Source organism: Juglans microcarpa x Juglans regia, chromosome 3D, assembly GCF_004785595.1.
Source record: "Juglans microcarpa x Juglans regia isolate MS1-56 chromosome 3D, Jm3101_v1.0, whole genome shotgun sequence".
In the NCBI taxonomy this organism is placed as follows: domain Eukaryota; kingdom Viridiplantae; phylum Streptophyta; class Magnoliopsida; order Fagales; family Juglandaceae; genus Juglans; species Juglans microcarpa x Juglans regia.
In genome coordinates, this window is record NC_054598.1 from 231601 (window position 1) to 242304 (window position 10704).

Sequence of the window (10704 nt, forward strand, 5' to 3'; positions counted from 1 at the left end):
AGTGTAAATGACTTTTTTTTTCTTCTTTTAAGCATTTTTTAAACATCCTTAACTATTAAGAAAAAATTTAAAAAAAATACAGATTCACTAACTATTAAGAAAAAATTTAAATATATGAATAGACACGTTTGAAATTGAAAGTTAGCATTTTCCAAAACAAAAACTCATGCAAAGGCGAGAGAGAACAGTATAGTCTGTGGAAGGGATCATGTCAACTGGGTGAACGAACAGTACTGGAGTACTGGATAAAAGCTTTATATATACGTGTACACACACACACATATATATATATATATATATAGATGTAGCATTACTCTATCCATAAACAATGCAACTTCCTTTCTTTTCGCAGATCATACATGTACCTAGCTTAGCTACCTTCATTTCGCCTTTTCTTACACGCCACCTCAATTCCTCGTCCACAATTAACTCATGCACCCCCACCACTGAATAGTTAAAATTAAAAAAAAAAAAAAACAATTTGGTTGCCCTACAACCATTGCTAAAACGCAAAACCCAATATATATATATATATATATATATAGAGAGAGAGAGAGAGAGAGAGAGAGAGAGTTGTGTGTTGGTAGCATTGTTGTGATGCATACACATTGGGATTTACACCTGGACGACAAGTTATGCCACGAGCTTTATGATTAGCCAAAATAAATAAATTAATTAACTCATAAATTGTAACATTTCTGATCTATTCTCCCTAGCTAGCTAATTGGTACTTTATACCAAATTGCATGCCCTTCTATGGTTTATTACAGGCTTTACCTATATATTTCGAAACAACGTCCAACAACATGTTTTGATAAAATTAATTGCGGTGACGGCAATCTTCAATTATATATGTGGACAACTTGAGAAATCTTAACAACTCCCTCGAGCACGGCTCTGGCGGCCACAGAAATCGTGAAATTAATCGCATCGAATTGATCTCCAAATGACCTGTTCATTGCATGCAGCAAGCTCGTCTTCCGAAAAAGATAAACCATATATAATTAAACACAAACACAAATGAAAAGGATATATAGAAGGTCGCGCGAGTGTTGCAAATTAGAGCCGTACGTACGTGGAGAGAAGAAAAGAAAACACCAACAAATTAAGAAGCAAATTAAAGATGAGAGAGAGAGAGAGAGAGAGAGAGAGAGAGAGAGAGAGAAGGAGACAAAAAGGTTTTTTAAGACTACTACTGCATGCTCATGACCATGCGGGGTGGGGCGGGGGGCTTATAGCATGCGGTCTGACATCAGTGTCTTTTTTATTTTTCGTGTAAACTCTTTGGAACACGCATTTAATTATATATGCAGTATGTGAGCTCAATTTACCCTACTGATCTGATTTTCCCTGCTACTGGCCGGCCTCTTTAATCATGTATTCTTGAGCATGCAGCATCATATATCATGTGTTGCATTTTGCGTACGTAAGTACTGCTTCCCGGCAATTAAGCAGAAAATATATACACACCCAACCACGACATACAATGGAACGCGTATCATCAACTTTTTGCCCTGCAATAAATATTGTTAATTACGTGTATATATATATATATATATATATATATATATATATATGCTCCATCTATGTCCCCAAACGTACACACCAATTAATTATACTAATATTTAAAAGCTGCAAATTTATACATACGGGTAGTGTTAGTTTGAAGCACAATTTTCTCTCATGCATGTTTCTAATATTGGTGAGATTCTCTTTGGTTAATACAATAATATTTAAATCTAAAAAAAAAAAAAAAATTAGTGTTCACAGAATTAGTTAGCAAGCGTGTACGTACATTTCAAAACATAGCCGACTTTTTTTTCATAATTTGGGGCTTTCAAAACCAAAATCCTTTCTTTAAACTGTAATTGGAAGCTAGAAGGCAAGCAGAGAACTAAGGGTTGAGATGTATGTTCATGAGTACTCTGCTAGAGGAGGGTTTTTTTAACTTTCGAGAAATGAAGTGATCAAGCAAAGCATATTACAACTTCAGTACTCATTCTTTACAAATGTCATATTATATATTTTATTGGATATATATATATATATATATATATATATTTTTATATATATAGAATAATAAGGATGAAGAATGAGGTCATTCAAGTGTTGGGTTATCACGAGCGGTATGGTCCCGGCCTGTTGTATCAACATGCATATATGGTTAAATGTCCCAAACCCAAACCAATTGGCCAACCCCCCTCTCTCTCTCTCTCTCTCTCTCTCTCTCTCTCTCTCGCGTACGTGATCCTTACTAATTTTCCATTTATTTAGCTAAGATCGATAATAATGAAATTATCCTTTTATTGTGAATTCATATATATACTTGAATATACTGCAAAATTAAAAATGATATCTACATGATCTATCACTTCTTATCCTCTTTATATATACTTACTATCAGAAAAGTGAAATAAAATTACCATTGCATCTAGGGAATTGGACTTGATCAGTTAACATTATTAAATATTTAATATAATTTCATGAGTACATTATCAAAAGAATTTCGACATTTAAGAAGTAAGAACTGTAGAATTGGCATGCTTGTCTATCAAAAACTTGATCTCAATTAATTCTTTGTTAGCTATTAATTGACTCTTTATCTAAGAAGTCCAATCCATATAATCAAAATGTGACACTCCCAGACCCCGCTTGGAATTTGATAGAGACTGAAACGTTAGGACATGTAACACAAGGTAACATACTCCTCGTTCATGACAGTTAATATACAATGCACTTAACATGTGTCTAGTAGTATACAATAATCGTAACAGAAAAGTTCAAACTAATCAAATGTTTAAGCAATTTGAATATGGTACCAAAAAAAAAAAAAAAATACTAATAATCCCAAAGTAAATTAGTTCAAAAATCTTCTAATGCAATGCAAAGGGGTCTAAACCTCGACCATCATCTCAAAAGAACCATCTAACATTGTTTCATTCCATTTTTCCTTCTGACTTAGTATCCTTTGGAGTTCCTTGACTCGTTTTAATATTCCTACTATCATGGTCGAGCTCCCTTGAGCCCTTTGGGGATCCTCGTCCCTAAATTCTTCCTTAATTATCAAGGGATCCTTGCGCTTCCCCATTATGACATTATTGACCTGTAACAACTTCTATTATTTCTGGGGGAATGATAATGAAAACTGCAACAATGAGATTTCAAAAAATCTTAGCAAGTTAAACAAAAAATATACACAAAGATAACATAAACATGTGTAAGGTAAACCATGAACATGATGCATGAGCATGGATATGAATTTTGACAAAACCCATTTTTCTCCTATCTAGATTCTTTTTCAAAAGAATACAGAACTTGTAACCTTGTAACAAAGTAACAATATAACCAAGTACCATTTCTTAGTAATCTCTTGTAATATTTTCAGTATAACAATGTGGGTAGACACCTCACGGCTCCCTACTAGGTACTGCATCATATTATCGACCCTCTGACTGAGTATAAGTACGTTCAATTCAAATATATGATGCGGCAGTTTGCAATTCACCTTCACCGCATTTACAATTCACATTCACCATATTTTCAATATGTTGCACGCACTAGCGTTAGGTACGGCTACTTCGCTCCAGAATTCTTTAAAAAGAATCCGTTCAAAATCCGCTGACTATACTTCATCAACTCAGGAGTTACCACTCTAATTTAGGCACTCCAGAGTGGATAGAGGAATTCAACTAGGATATTCCTCAATCCTAGCATTTGAGGTAGTGACAAAACCATTTTCTTTTAATACACAACCTGAAATCATGTGACATGTACTTGTGATAAAACCATGTAGTTTTTCATATAACAATGTCATGTACTTATGCAAAAAATGCATCGCATGAACGACTTGAAATAATTAGAACATTTAGATATATAATATGAACATAACACGTGAAGACTTTAGTATGACATATGTATCTTTCTCAAAGAAAGCTCCAAATACGTTATTTCAACTAAAAATTCCAGCAAGTATCATATGAACATACAAGGTATAAACCAATCATGGCATGTAATAAAAATAATATTTCAATAACTAAAACAAGTAACCAAACACAAAGTTTACATGAAAACATAAATATATTATCCAAGAGTAAGTTAGAGGCTAACTTACAAAGCGCTGACTTACAAGACTCCAAAAAGTATTTTTCCAATGTTCAAGCAAGTGTGCTAATAGTTTCCAACAAAGTTTTCTTGAATCTTCCTTTTGTCCTTGCATGAAATTTGCTTTTGGATGGAGAGAAAATGATGTTTGGTTATTCTTAGGGTGGGTGAGATAGAGAGGAAAAGAGAGAAGAAATCTGAAAAAATACCAAATGGCCTTTGATTTCTCCTCTAGTAATTGTGTGGGCGCCGACCATAAATGCCCTTACTTAAAGGTCCTCTTGATTCCACTCATTTTCTCTCTTTCGTCATTATTCTGCTGCAAAATTTGAAGAGTTGTTGTCTCCTTCCATCCATGGGTGGCATCCCTTTCTTCTTGCCCTAGTCGAAACACCCATTTGTCTTCCTCGTATTATTGCTTCCCTTGGAAACCTAAGGAACTCTCATGCATGAAGGACAAGTGGTGCCTCTTACCATGGCCGAAACCCTAAAATCACATGCATGATTGCCAAATGTCAATTGCCAAAAACCTCACTCCTTTCTATTCATTATTGAAATCTTCTAGAAGCCTGATACTATCATGCATGAAGGACAAGTGACGTGTGATTCTAGTCCAAACTGACCATTCGCTTCTCCCTCATGATTGTATCTCTAGAAACTCTAAGAACCTTATGCATGTGTGACAAGAGGCAACATGGAAGATGACTTCCATGAGGTTGACGTGCACCCCCTCTCCTTGAATTCGAAACCCTAAGCCTTTCTCCTTCCATTTTTGGTATAGATCATACAATGAACCTATCGAATTGAAGTGCATGACTGCCAAGTGGCATGGGGTTGGCATGTGCCCTAGCAGCTGAAACCCTATTGCCCTTTCATCTTCCTTCTTATGACTTTCTAGAAGCTTAATGGTTCATTGCATGCTTGCCAAGTGGCAAATCCCTTGGCAAAACTGAAACTCACATTTCCTAGTGCCTCTTGATTGTGCTTTAGAAACTCAAAAGTTTTCCTTCTTACCAGGCTCTATGTGACACCTCCTTCTTATTCCCATAACCCTAATGAGTTTCTTCTAACCTTAATTCCTTAAGTAACCGAAAATTACATGACCCAAGACTTCCTTTTGGGCTTGGGCGCCTATTTTACTAAGTAGCAAGGGCAAAAACTGACCCTACCTTACCAGATTCTAATTAATTCTAAGGCTCTTATTCATTTAGGGCCTTATCTTATATCATCTCATCTAAAAATTATAACTTTTTTAAATTTTCAAACAAAATACAATAAGCAATTCAACATTTTCAAATCTCAAAACAAAAATAATATTATAATAACATTTTATTCAACTTTCAATTTTTATCTCATCTCATCTCAACTCACTTTTCAAATCTCATCTTATCTTCAAGATCCTAGCTTGGCTGGGATATCACACAAGACTTCCCATTTGAAGAAACCCAATATTATTGGCAAGTTTATTGCCAAATGGTGAAATGCATCAACGGACACCTTACCATGCAATTAGGTGATCAAATTTTGAGTAATAGATACTACATATAATTAACTTGACTATATCTTCAGCATAGTAAGGAATATTAATACAAGAAAATAAAGTAACTAGGAGTGACAAACGTCATGAATGCAAAGCAATTTGCTTTTCTACTTTTTCCAAAATTTCCTTATCGATCCCACATTCGCGATCTTACATTAGAAGGTGGTACTGGTGGGGTAGGGAGGCAAGGGGATGGATATATACCAACGGTTTGTATCAAAAGGAAAGGCAGTCTTTTCTTTTCCTGTTCTTTTTCTTTTTCGTTTTTCTTTTCATCAGTTTCCTTGCTTTGAATCTAATGCCATGCCGTAGGAGAATGTTGGGTTCTAGTCCAGACAAAAACTTTAAAGTGGGTAGAATGTTCCAACGGCTACTTATTTGCTTTGCATTTTGAAAATTTAAAGGAGGGAGGGGCCCAAGGACAGAAAGCATTAATTGCCCACCTGATGTCAAATCAGTGGCTATGGTGAAACCTAGAAATGGCAGCAGAAACTTTATAATCAAAAATTATAGTAAGGGCATGAACATGTAGCGATTTTTTCATTTATGTGTGTCAGTTGGAAAAATCTCAAGGGGATGACATTTACTACAGTCATTTAAGCGTGTGGGGGTAGAAATCTATGTCATTTATCGAAGTACAGAAGATATGCATAATAAATATTAATGTTTAAGAAATTTATTAAGAAAATTAAGGTTAATTTCCAGGCAATATGGTATACGCATGAAAGAAAAAAAAGTAAATCATCCAAATATAATGATCAGTGTGGGATAAGGCAGCATGTTAGTCTGCCAGTTTCAGATCCTAAAATCGCAAGAAGATAAATTTCTATACTCTGCAAAATTGAAGCCGAAGGAACCAAAAGCATTGGAGAGCTGCTACACCTTGAGAAGAAATAAAATGATCTTATCCCGAGAGAGAGAGAGAGAGAGAGAGAGAGAGAGAGAGAGAGAGAGAAGCAACATCATGAGTACGAAGTTGGCAAGAATGATACCAGTGGTATTTGGTGGTGACCACCCTTGCTAGTACTGATTCATTTGATTTCCATTACATGGAACATATATACATAAGCTGAATTAAGTGCCTCTGAAACAAAAAGCCAAAGCTTGATCTTTTGGGTTATAAGCAATTGTTATTATTAAAAAGAAAAACACAAAAAGACGGAAAGGAAAAAGAACTCCTATTATCTTACACGTACCTGATCATATTCTAAATTGAAAATTAATAATTGGAGGGGTTGTTATCTTGATGAGGAGCAAGCTGTCTAAGATAGAACCGATCGAAAAGCCGGGATCCCAAAAATCTGATTGACTCAGGCAATTTTTAGACGTTGTAAATGGGAAAATGATTGGCACCTCAAAGGAAGTTATGGTTTCCTAAGACAAGGCACCTTGGAAGAGATTGGTGATTATTATAAGAAAGTCGGTGTCTGGAAAAGTAAAATGTGCGGGACAGCCTGTTGATTAACCAGTTTGAGGACAAAATGTAGTTGACCAAGATTAATAATTTGCCTTGCCTTTAGTACTACTGAAGAATGCAAAAGGTTTACTGTTGAGAAAAATATTATATATAAGTGAATATATAATAGAATCATGAATCTCTTTATGATTTCAGCTCTTTCTCTGGTTGCTACAAAGACAAGCTGGGAAAAGCTGGAAGTTAAATAAAAAACTTGAATCATTTGTTCACGTGTTATTCCAGATCAGTACGTTGCTAGCTAGCTTTTCCTTCCCTAAAATGAGGAACTTATGGCAACTAAAGCCATGATCTCCTATGCTTATTTCACGCTTTTTGGTAATTGTTCCTAATCGGGTCCCACTTTATGGAAGCCTAAACAGAGATATATATTATATACGTACCTCTGATCTTTTCTTTTCTTTTCTTTTTACAAAAAAAAAAAATAAATAAAGATTAAAAAACATTTCTCTCTTCCTTGGGAAGAGGAGATTTTTCCGTGAAATCTCTGGCTCCACTCCTTGACATGCATGATCTCCTAACTAAACTTATAAAGAGGGCAATGTTTCGTAAGTCTGGACGTTCGAGTACGTAGTACTGCAAGCTACTACGTGTTTTAATTCACTTAATAAGTAGTAATATTGCACACCTCCCCGCGATGATCTCTAGGATCGATAAGTCATGTACTGTTATTTTATGTTTGCATGCAGTAAACGCACGTACGTACTACACTTCCCATCAATTCTCATGCATGCATGCATATATATATATATATATATATATATATATATATTTCATCCCGTTTAATTTGTGCTCAGGGCCAATGGCTTGCCCTTATAAACATTAATTACACGTCATATATATTATTTCTATTAATTTGTAATAATACAGTGATCGATTGATGAAGATAAGATATTTTAAATTAAAAAATTGGTTTAAGTCAATATTCTCTTGTAATTTAAGTAGTGCAGGTTCAGGACAAGCTTTACCTTTACCGTCCATTTAATTTACTGCATGCGCGCATATTAATTTGGCCGATCAAGGTATAAGCTGTAGTGTTTTTTAAAAACAAAAATAAAATAGAACTCAAAATTAAGTCTGTACGTAACGCTTCACGAAACCCTAAAAGTAGAGAAAATTTGGGTTGGCAGTGATTGGGATGGATGCCGCGATCTATATATATCATGTACGTACTGTTAATTTACAGGAAGGAAATAAATTAGAAGAAAATTTTGTGCTAGATCTGAAACATGATGCATCTTTGAAAATTAATTGTGATCAAGATTCAAGGGCGGGTCATGTGTCATCAACGACATTTATTATTCTTGTGGCCCTAGCTAGCTAGCTAGCTTCCACCACATGCAGTAACATAATTATATATATTTCTAGCTCTCCTCTCTGTCTGTCAGATCAGTTTAATTTCGTGAACTTTCTTTTACATAATTAATATATATATATAAGTCTTCTTGAAAAATATGAAATAATATCTATATATATATATATATTATGCAGGCCGAATTATAACTATATATATATATATATATATATGCGCATGAACAGAGTCTGGATCGATCTATTTGTTGTAAATTTTGTATATATGTCAATAATGATCATATATAATTATATATAAAAAGTACCTATATATAGAATTTGCAATTAATTAGTTAATTTATATTGTTTCTGCTTTTCAAGCAATTTTTTACTGAAACTTTTTTATAATATATAGAAATTAAAGGAAATTAATTAATATATATATAGTCATCATGTGAAACAGCTTCAAAAGTGAAAGAAAAGCAACAAAGCGAAAAGTAGAGTCGTCGTACGCAGAGAATTACTCGAAGAAGAGACAACGTAGATAAAAACAAAGGTCTAAAGATGGAGAGAGCTGCTTTTAAAATGTGGGGGTCAGGAAGGAATAAAGGCAAAGATAATAAAGAATAAAGTGATTTGGATAATTTAATAAAGGCCAGGGACGTCTAATTCTTTTTCTCCACCAGCCAGGCGGCCTGCATGTATAAAATCACCATGTGAAGGCCAGAAATTCATAGCCAGCTAGCCGCGGATATATCACACATGATTATTATGCAGTTTGAAATAATTAAATGCGCTAATAATTAATTAATTCGTTTCTAATTAATTAAGCATATATATATATATAGTACGTAACATGATTTTCCTAGCTAATTAATTAAGCGCGCAGTAGTACGTACTGTAACACTCGCAAAATTGATGAATATAGTAAATACTTGGCTTCTCATGAAATTTAAACAAAGCTACGTACGTAAAAGCAATGACCATGACATGATCAGTCTTTATGAATTTCTGCGACTGCCATCGGTTGCAAGTCATATTGGCCCCAAATCATATTAATTGCTTGCTACGCGACTGCATGATCTACATGATACATATACACATATATATATATAGGAAATTAAACCTTAATATATATATATATATATATATTGCAAATTAAATTAAGTCTTAGCATGCATGCATATTATAATTAAGTAAATTAAACACCAATTAATATATATATATATATAGGGAGAGAGAGATCAGAGAGAGAGCATCATGCATACATGCAGGATGAGTAGTACTTGATCAGATGTTGATCATGATGATCAGTTTTAGCCAACGAACGTGCAGATCAGATCAATTATATATAATAAACCTTTGGCTTGACAAGGTTTACTGTTTTATTCCGTAAAAGTACCATGCATGCATGCAGTTATTGATTCTGATGGTCATTTATATATATGTTATCAATCGCTAGCTAGCTAGCTCTACTACTTGATTAATTAATTAGAAAGTTGAACTATTCTAATTATAATTATGAGGTCTCAACTATATATATATATATATATATATATATATACTGATCCATCCCGAAGTAGTCCCTTTAATTTTTCTCTGTCCAACCTTTCATCATGTGGTGAGTGTGAATGAATTGGAATGGCATTGTCAGTCGTAGTATTAATTCCAAGGGGACATCATTGTCAAATTGAGTACGTCTTTCTGATCGATGAAGCAGAACCACAAGGAAATAATGGATCGAGGGCGTCAATTTGTAATTAAACAATATATAAGTTGCATTCTCCGGCCAGCACGAGTAGTAGTAATCATCATGTAACTCTGTCGCTTAAAGCAAGAATCCACTAATTAACAAAGCTTTCTATTTCTGCCAATTAAAGACCTAAATAATAATCACTGATCTTGCCCCCAGCTTTGACCATGCACCAAAACTAACTCATGTTACTGTACTGTTCATATAAAAGATTTCCTACATTTCACAAGTCTTAATTCCATTATCATGTTAAGCTCCACCCTCTCCCCCCACCAACTATATATATGGGTGGTATTGTTGCAGTCTATAGTACTCATGTTCTTTAATTATATATGCATGTTAAGCTAGCACGTAGTGCAAATTAAGTGCAACGTCCATGTATGAATTTTACAAACCAAGCCAATAAATTAATGTTGCGATCGATGAAGCAATATTGTATCGATAACATGATATATAAGCAATTAGCAAATGTACATGCATATGCAACCCCTCCCCTCAACACAGTACTCACAATAGACTAGGAATTAGGGGTATGAGAGTCATCTA